Below are 7,467 nucleotides of genomic sequence, written 5' to 3' on the forward strand. Positions count from 1 at the left end.
TTGTCTTCAGGGCGCTCACAAGCCATGTGCGGGACAACCAGGGGATCAGGCCCAGCCAGCACGGGTTCATGGAAGGAGGTCCTGTTTGACCAACCTGATCTCCTTCTATGACCAGGTGACCTGCCTCGTGGATGAGAGAAAGGCTGTGGATGTGGTCTACCTGGGCTTCAGTAAAGGCTTTGACACTGTCTCCCACAGCATTCTCCTAGAGAAGCTGGCGGCTCACGGCCTAGACAGGTACACTCTTCGCTGGGTAAAAAACTGGCTGGATGGCCGAGCCCAGAGAGTTGTGGTGAACGGAGTTAAATCCAGTTGGCGGCCGGTCACGAGCGGTGTTCCCCAGGGCTCACAGTTTTGGGGCCGGTCTTGTTCAATATCTTCATCAATGATCTGGGCGAGGGGATCGAGTGCTCCCTCAGGAAGTTTGCAGATGACACCAAGTTGGGCGCGAGTGTTGATCTGCTCGAGGGTAGGAAGGCTCTGCAGAGGGACCTGGACAGGCTGGATCGATGGGCCGAGGCCAACTGTATGAGATTCAACAAGGCCAAGTGCCAGGTCCTGCACTTGGGCCACAACAACCCCATGCAACGCTACAGGCTTGGGGAAGAGTGGCTGGAAAGCTGCCCGGAGGAAAAGGACCTGGGGGTGCTGATTGACAGCTGGCTGAACATGAGCTGGCAGTGTGCCCAGGTAGCCAAGAAGGCCAACGGCATCCTGGCCTGTATCAGGAATAGTGTGGCCAGCAGGAGTAGGGAGGTGATCATGCCCCTGTACTCGGCACTGGTGAGGCCGCACCTCGAATACTGTGTTCAGTGTTGGGCCCCTCACTACAAGAAGGACACTGAGGTGCTGGAGCGTGTCCAGAGGAGGGCAACGAAGCTGGTGAAGGGTCTGCAGCACAAGTCTGATGAGGAGTGGCTGAGGGAACTGGGGGTGTTTAGTCTGGAGAAGAGGAGGCTGAGTGGAGACCTCATCGCTAAAGGAGGTTGTAGCGAGGTGGGGGTTGGTCTCTTCTGCCAAGTAACTACCGATAGGACAAGAGGAAATGGCCTCAAGTTGCACCAGGGGAGGTTTAGATTGGACATTAGGAGAAATTTCTTTACTGAAAGAGTGGTCAGGCCTTGGAACAGGCTGCCCAGGGAAGTGGTTGAGGCACCATCCCTGGAAGTATTTAAAAGATGTGTAGATGAGGCGCTTAGGGACATGGTTTAGTGGGGATGGTGGTGTTGGGTTGACGGTTGGACACGATGATCTTAGAGGTCTTTTCCAACCTTAATGATTCTATGAAATGCTGTGAGGGCTGGAACACTTGTCCTAAGTTGGGGTTGTTCAGCCTGGAGAAGGGAAGGCTCTGGGGAGACCTTACTGCGGCCTTTCACTATAGTTAGGGGGCTACAAGCAAGACAGAAAGACTCTTTAACAGCGTCTGTAGTGACAGGACAAGGGGCAACAGTTTTAAACCATGCTCACTCTCCTGGTGAATAACAAATCCAGGTCCCATGTGCCTATAAACAAAGAGATTTAGGGTGTATTTCATCCCTAAATTTAGACTACTAAACACAGATATCTAAGCCTGAGTAACTTGTCTGACTCCCTTACGGTGAAGGAAAGATCTCAAGACAGCATTTCATCTAACCCTAGTCATTTCCGTTAGAATGAGATTAATCAGTCTTTGGAAGTGTTTCTTCTATATTTTGAATATCTCGGAAATACAGGACTATTTTGTTTTGTCCAGCAAAGCTGGGATTATCTGACGGAGTCACTTTCACCTCTCTTAGTAGACAATGTAGAAAAATAGATTCTTCCAGAGGAGAAGCTGGAGTGCCCTACTTTAAATGTAACCTTAGGGTGGGGTGAATCACATCTATTGCTCTCCAGAGACAGGGGACGCATTTACTTTGTAGTAATGCGTATGCATTTACTTTGTAGTCATTTAAATTTTGTGAGATTAGCTCTGCTGTGGACATCTCAGAAAGGATTCATCAGCCCAGACTGAGCATCCACATTTTGTCACTGACCACCAAGCCTGTCCAAAGTCACATGAGATTACTTTCATTGCTTCTCATGACTTTTAAGCCTCAGTCCAGGCATGGACAAGATGAGGATGGTAGACAGGGATGCATTTTGGTCATGGAAAGGAGTGGTTTCATGACCCTATCTCAAGACGCTACAGAGATCCTTGTGTCTTCTACAGAGATCTTTAAAGAAATGTAAGGTCCCAACGATGCTGCATTCGAGCAGCTCGGAAAATAAAGAAATTTTCATGGAGTTAATAATCTGGAGTCCCCGCCATTTCCCAGGATCATTGGAAGCCTTGCAGCTGAATGATATGAAAGGTCACAGCAGTGGCAGCAAAAGAAAAGATACTGCTTTGGATGTTAACAAGGATAAGCATCTGGGGTAGGAAGGTATGTCTGAAGCTGAGCCATGACTGAGCACTGACCCACCAGAGTGAACATGTGTAATTCAAGAGATGTAAGATAGCAGATATGAAGAATATGATAGATGATTGCACTAACAGAATCACAGAATACTTGAAGCTGGAAGGGACCTCTGGAGATGGTCTAGTCCAACCTCCGTGCTCAAAGCAGGGTCAGCTAGAGCAGGTTGCCCAGGACTGTGTCCAGTTGGGTTTTGAAGAACTCCAAGGATAGAAGCTCTCTGGTCAACCTGCTACAGTGTTTACCACCCTCATAGTAAAAAACAAAACCAAACCAAAACCCAAGTTTTTTCTTATGTTCAGATGGAGCCTCCTGTGTTTCAGTTTGTGCCCATTGCCTCTTGTCCTGGCAGCGGGCTGCTAGGCCAAAGGAGCATCCCACACCCAGAGCAAAGCTGCAGCAGAGGACTGAGGGATGGCGGAGAGCAATGCAGCTCAGTGTGAACGTGGTGAAGGCTGCAGCTGCACCCTGCTGCTCCCTTCAGCTTCCATCACTACACTCAAAGGGGCTGAAAGCATCAGATTGCACGCGCAGAGGGACATGGCATGGAAGACGAATCCCTCTTCTGCAATCACTTGCCCAGGTTGACAACTTCTCTCACAACCAGGTGGATTTTGCACAGATTCTTGTAGCAAAAAGCCAAAAGTTTCTTCTCAGTAGCAGCACACAGACGTAAGCAAGGGGAGTCACTTGTGTCCTGAGATTTTTTCCAGGATAAGAGTGACTTTGATGCTGGCTTTTTGCCCTCCTCAAGCTTGAATGCACTGGGGGATATTTTTATCTTTGCCAACACTGTGTGTTGCTTTTTATTCTCTGGTTGTAAATCCGTGTTATGTGTTTTACACATGTGGGATACTTGTTCTTTGTTCCCTTTGCCACCTCTAAAACTGGTTCTACAAGGCTGCATTTCTTTAGTGAACAGTAATTGACCAATGGTTCCATGGCCTGCAGTGTGGGTATCTGCTCCACCGTGGTCCTCCACGGGCCACAGGGGGACAACACGTTTCACCATGGGCTTCTCCATGGGCTGCAAGGGAATCTCTGCTCCGGTGCCTGGAGCACCTCCTCTCCCTCATTCTTCACTGACTTTTCCTGTCTGCAGTTTCTCTCACCCCTCTCTCGCGCAGCTGCTGCGCAGTGTTTTTACCCTTTCTGAAATATGTTATCACAGAGGTGCCACCAGCTTCACTGATGGGCGCAGGTTTGGGCAGTGGTGCGTCTGTTTTGAAGCTGGCTGAAACTGGCTCTGTCTGACATGGGGGCAGCCCCTGGTCTCTTCTCACAAAGGCCTCCCTGCAGCCCCTTGCCACATAAACCTTGCCAAAAAACACAAACCAAGCCAAAACCTTGCCACATAAACCAAATACACTCCTCTTCATTTCTTTTTTATTCCAGGGTCATAGATAATTCAGTCTACACAAAATAATAACTAGTTATTATTATTTACTCATTACAGAAATGTATCAACATTATTACAAGCATCACTCCATTGCCCAAAGCAGAGCCAATTCTAAAAACAGGCTAGGTAATAATCACCGAGTCATTCTCCAAGCAGAACAAGACAAGTCCCAAGGCTTGCAGTGCTAACACAAAGTCTATGGCTTGCCAATTGCAATGCCAAGACCATACTTCTTCAGCTGCAGCACTGTGCCAACCACTCCCCACGTCAGGACTTGCAGTATAATTGTGGTCTGCACAAAACTAGCTTGGCTGCCTGCAGGCAGGACCAATTACCTCTACCTTGGAAATACTTATTTATGGAGACTGAAGAACTGGCATTTGCTTTCACACCACAGTAAATCCAGAGGCTCCCCCGACAAGAAGCAACCAGGGATGGATTCTCAACTTTCTCCTCTTGTGTAAATCCAGACTCATGCTCGGATCATAAGGGGTCTGGAAATGGGCTGGCTTCCAGCCCCAAGGGTGTCCCCAGCACAGCTGTCCTGAGGCAACTGGAGATGGGGTAGCCGCAAGCACGGAACACCACCACTCAGTGGCATACGTTTTAGGTCCTATTTACCAAGCAGGATGGCTATAGCAGGTGGACACTGATTTTTATTCATACAAACACATGTCTGTGCAGAGCATGCACCACTCAAGGCTTCTGGTCCAAGCCCCCTGTGCGAACGTGCTGGTTTTGGCTAGGATAGAGTTAATTTTCTTCATGGTAGCTAGAATGGGGCTATATTTTGGATTTGTGCTGAAAACAGTGTTGATGACACAGGGATGTTTTAGTTATTGCTGAGTGGTGTTTACACAGCGTCAAGGCCTTTTCTGCTCCTCACACCGCCCCACCAGCGAGTAGGCTGGGGGAGCACAAGGAGTTGGGAGGGGACACAGCTGGGACAGATGACCCCAACTGACCAAAGGGATATTCCATAGCATAGGATGTCACGCTCAGCAATAAAACTAGGGGGAAGGCTGGCCACTGCTCAGGGACTGGCTGGGCATCGGTAAGTTGGTGGTGAGCAATTGCTTTCATTTGCGTCACTTGTCTTTCTTGGGTTTTATTTCTCTCTCTTTGTTATTTTCCTTTTCATTACAATTTTTTATTATTATTATTATTTTATTTCAATTATTAAACTGTTTTTATCTCAAGCCATGAGTTTTGTCACTTTTACCCTTCCCATTCTCTCCCCCCATCCCGATGCGGGGCAGTGAGCGAGCAGCTGTGCGGTGCTTAGTTGCCAGGTGGGGTTAAACCACCACAGTCCTTTTTGGTGCCCAATGTGGGGCTTGAAGCCGCAGCCCTGAGATTAAGAGTCTCATGCTCTACTGACTGAGCTAGCTGGGGAACGGGACAGGGGCCGCAGCTGTTGGAGGTGTCCAGACCTGGCTGGTGAGCTGGCCTTTACATGTAGCGGTTCCACTGCGAGGACAGGCCTGGGCACAGTGCTGGGTGTAGGCGGGCGGTTCCCCAGCAGGTTATTGTTTCCACTATTTAAAACCTTCTAACAGAGACATGCAACATAAGCTGTCAATGGCTTCATTGGTTGCATCACCTCAGGTCAACCGCTGAGAGTTTCTTCACGTCCAAAGCTGCCATTACCTGGGTTATTATCACAGCCTGGTCTCCCTCTCCAAGTGTGCTAGAGAGGTGTGAAGTTGTGAAGAGTTCATCTGTGCTTCCTCGTTTCTTTTCTGCTCACTCAGGGCCTTGCAGCATGTCAGGTACAGCCCAGAGCTTTCAGGTAACCCTGTCCTGTAGCATGGATCTGTGCTTGGTTTGTCTACCTAGCACTTAACAGAATCATCTGGTGAGCGAGAGCTGGGCACATGAAGTTCAAAACGGCCAAGCCAAGGTCCTGCACCTGGGTTGGGGCAATCTCCAGTATCAATACAGGGGATGAACGGGTTGAGAGCAGCCCTGCGGAGAAGAACTTGGGGATACTGGTGGATGAAAAACTGAGCAGGCAATGTGCACTTACAGACCAGAAAGTCAGCCGTATCCTGGGCTGCATCAAAAGCAGCGTGGCTGGCAGGTCGAGGGAGGTGATTCTGCCCCTCTACTCCGCTCTGGTGAGACCCCACCTGGAGTACTGCATCCAGCTCTGGGGCCCCCAGTACAAGAAAGACATGGACCTGCTGGAGTGGGTCCAGAGGAGGGCCATGGAAATGATCAGGGGGCTGGAACACCTCTCCTATGAAGACAGGCTGAGAGAGTTGGGGTTGTTCAGCATGGAGAAGGGAAGGCTCTGGGGAGACCTTACTGCGGCCTTTCACTATACACAGGGGGCTATAGGCAAGACAGAAAGACTCTTTAACAGGGTCTGTAGTGACAGGACAAGGGGCAACAGTTTTAAACTGAAAGAAGGTAGATTTAAACTAGACATAAGGAAGACATTCTTTACAAAGAGGGTGGTGAGACACTGGAAGAGGTTGCCCAGAGAAGTTGTGGATGCCCCATGTTTGGAAAGGTTCAAGGTCAGGTTGGACGGGGCCTTGAGCAACCTGATCTAGTGAAAGATGTCCCTGCCCAAGGCAGGGGGTTGAAAAACGTGATCTTTGAAGGTCCCTTCCAACCCAAACCATTCTGGGATTCTATGATTGTCACGTACCCAAGCAGCGTTTTTGGGCAGGCTTTGCCCCGTGACAGAAGCAGAAGTGTGGGGCTCCGTCAGGTGCTGGCGCTGGGGGTCTGTTACGGGTTGGCACTGACTGCTGGCATGTTTCTTTTCCCATCACATCTTGTTAGATGGACACAGTGTGGTTGTGAGGAGGACGTGAGAAAGGGCTTGCTGGATTTTGTCTTTCTAGGAAGTTCGACCCAGTGAAATACCATGAGACAGAGGGAAGTGGGAGGAAAACACAAGTTTGAGACATATCCCAAGGTCCCTTGCAGCTGCCTTGTTCCGACAGTTTGCAATGAAGGACCGACCAGGCTGCACCCAGGTACTCCTCTGCCCTTTATGGAGGAGTTAAAAGGAGAACGCGTGTACAGCCTGCCAGCACCTCCAGCTGACATCGCCACCGTGACCCGTCCAGCCGACGGAGGCTGAGCAGACCACACTGCGTATGGAGAGTAGCTCCAGCTCACCCACCCTCCTGCCAGCACAGGCCAACAGAAACCAGCTGTTCATCTCCACCTTCCACCCTGTGAACCACAGGGATGCCTCTTCCTGTGCAAATAATTCCCGCTCTTTCAGATTTCCAGCCAGCTCCTCCCAGAAACCCAGCTCCTTCCTTGCTTAACCACAGGACTTGCCAAACGCTTCTATGCGCCCGATGGCAGGGGGTAAGAACACACCGAGCGGGGCATGGGGGAAGGAGGACAGATGGGCGGACGGGTGGAGCGATGGCTCCGGGTGTATGCGCAGACAGGATGGATGAGCCGGTGGACTGAACTGCCGGCAGGTGGGTAGAAATACCTCCAGCGTTTGTCCCTGCTTCGGAACAGCCACCGGCGCGCAGAGGTCCTGCCTGCAGGCTGGTGCCACCCTCTGCTCTGCAGACACAAGGCGGCAGCAGCCGGCAGCACAGGCAGCTCGGCGCGAAGCGAAGGCTGCCCCAGCTGCCTGCGGGCGGG

The sequence above is a fragment of the Calonectris borealis genome, chromosome 22, assembly GCF_964195595.1.
Source record: "Calonectris borealis chromosome 22, bCalBor7.hap1.2, whole genome shotgun sequence".
NCBI classification, from domain to species: Eukaryota; Metazoa; Chordata; class Aves; order Procellariiformes; family Procellariidae; genus Calonectris; species Calonectris borealis.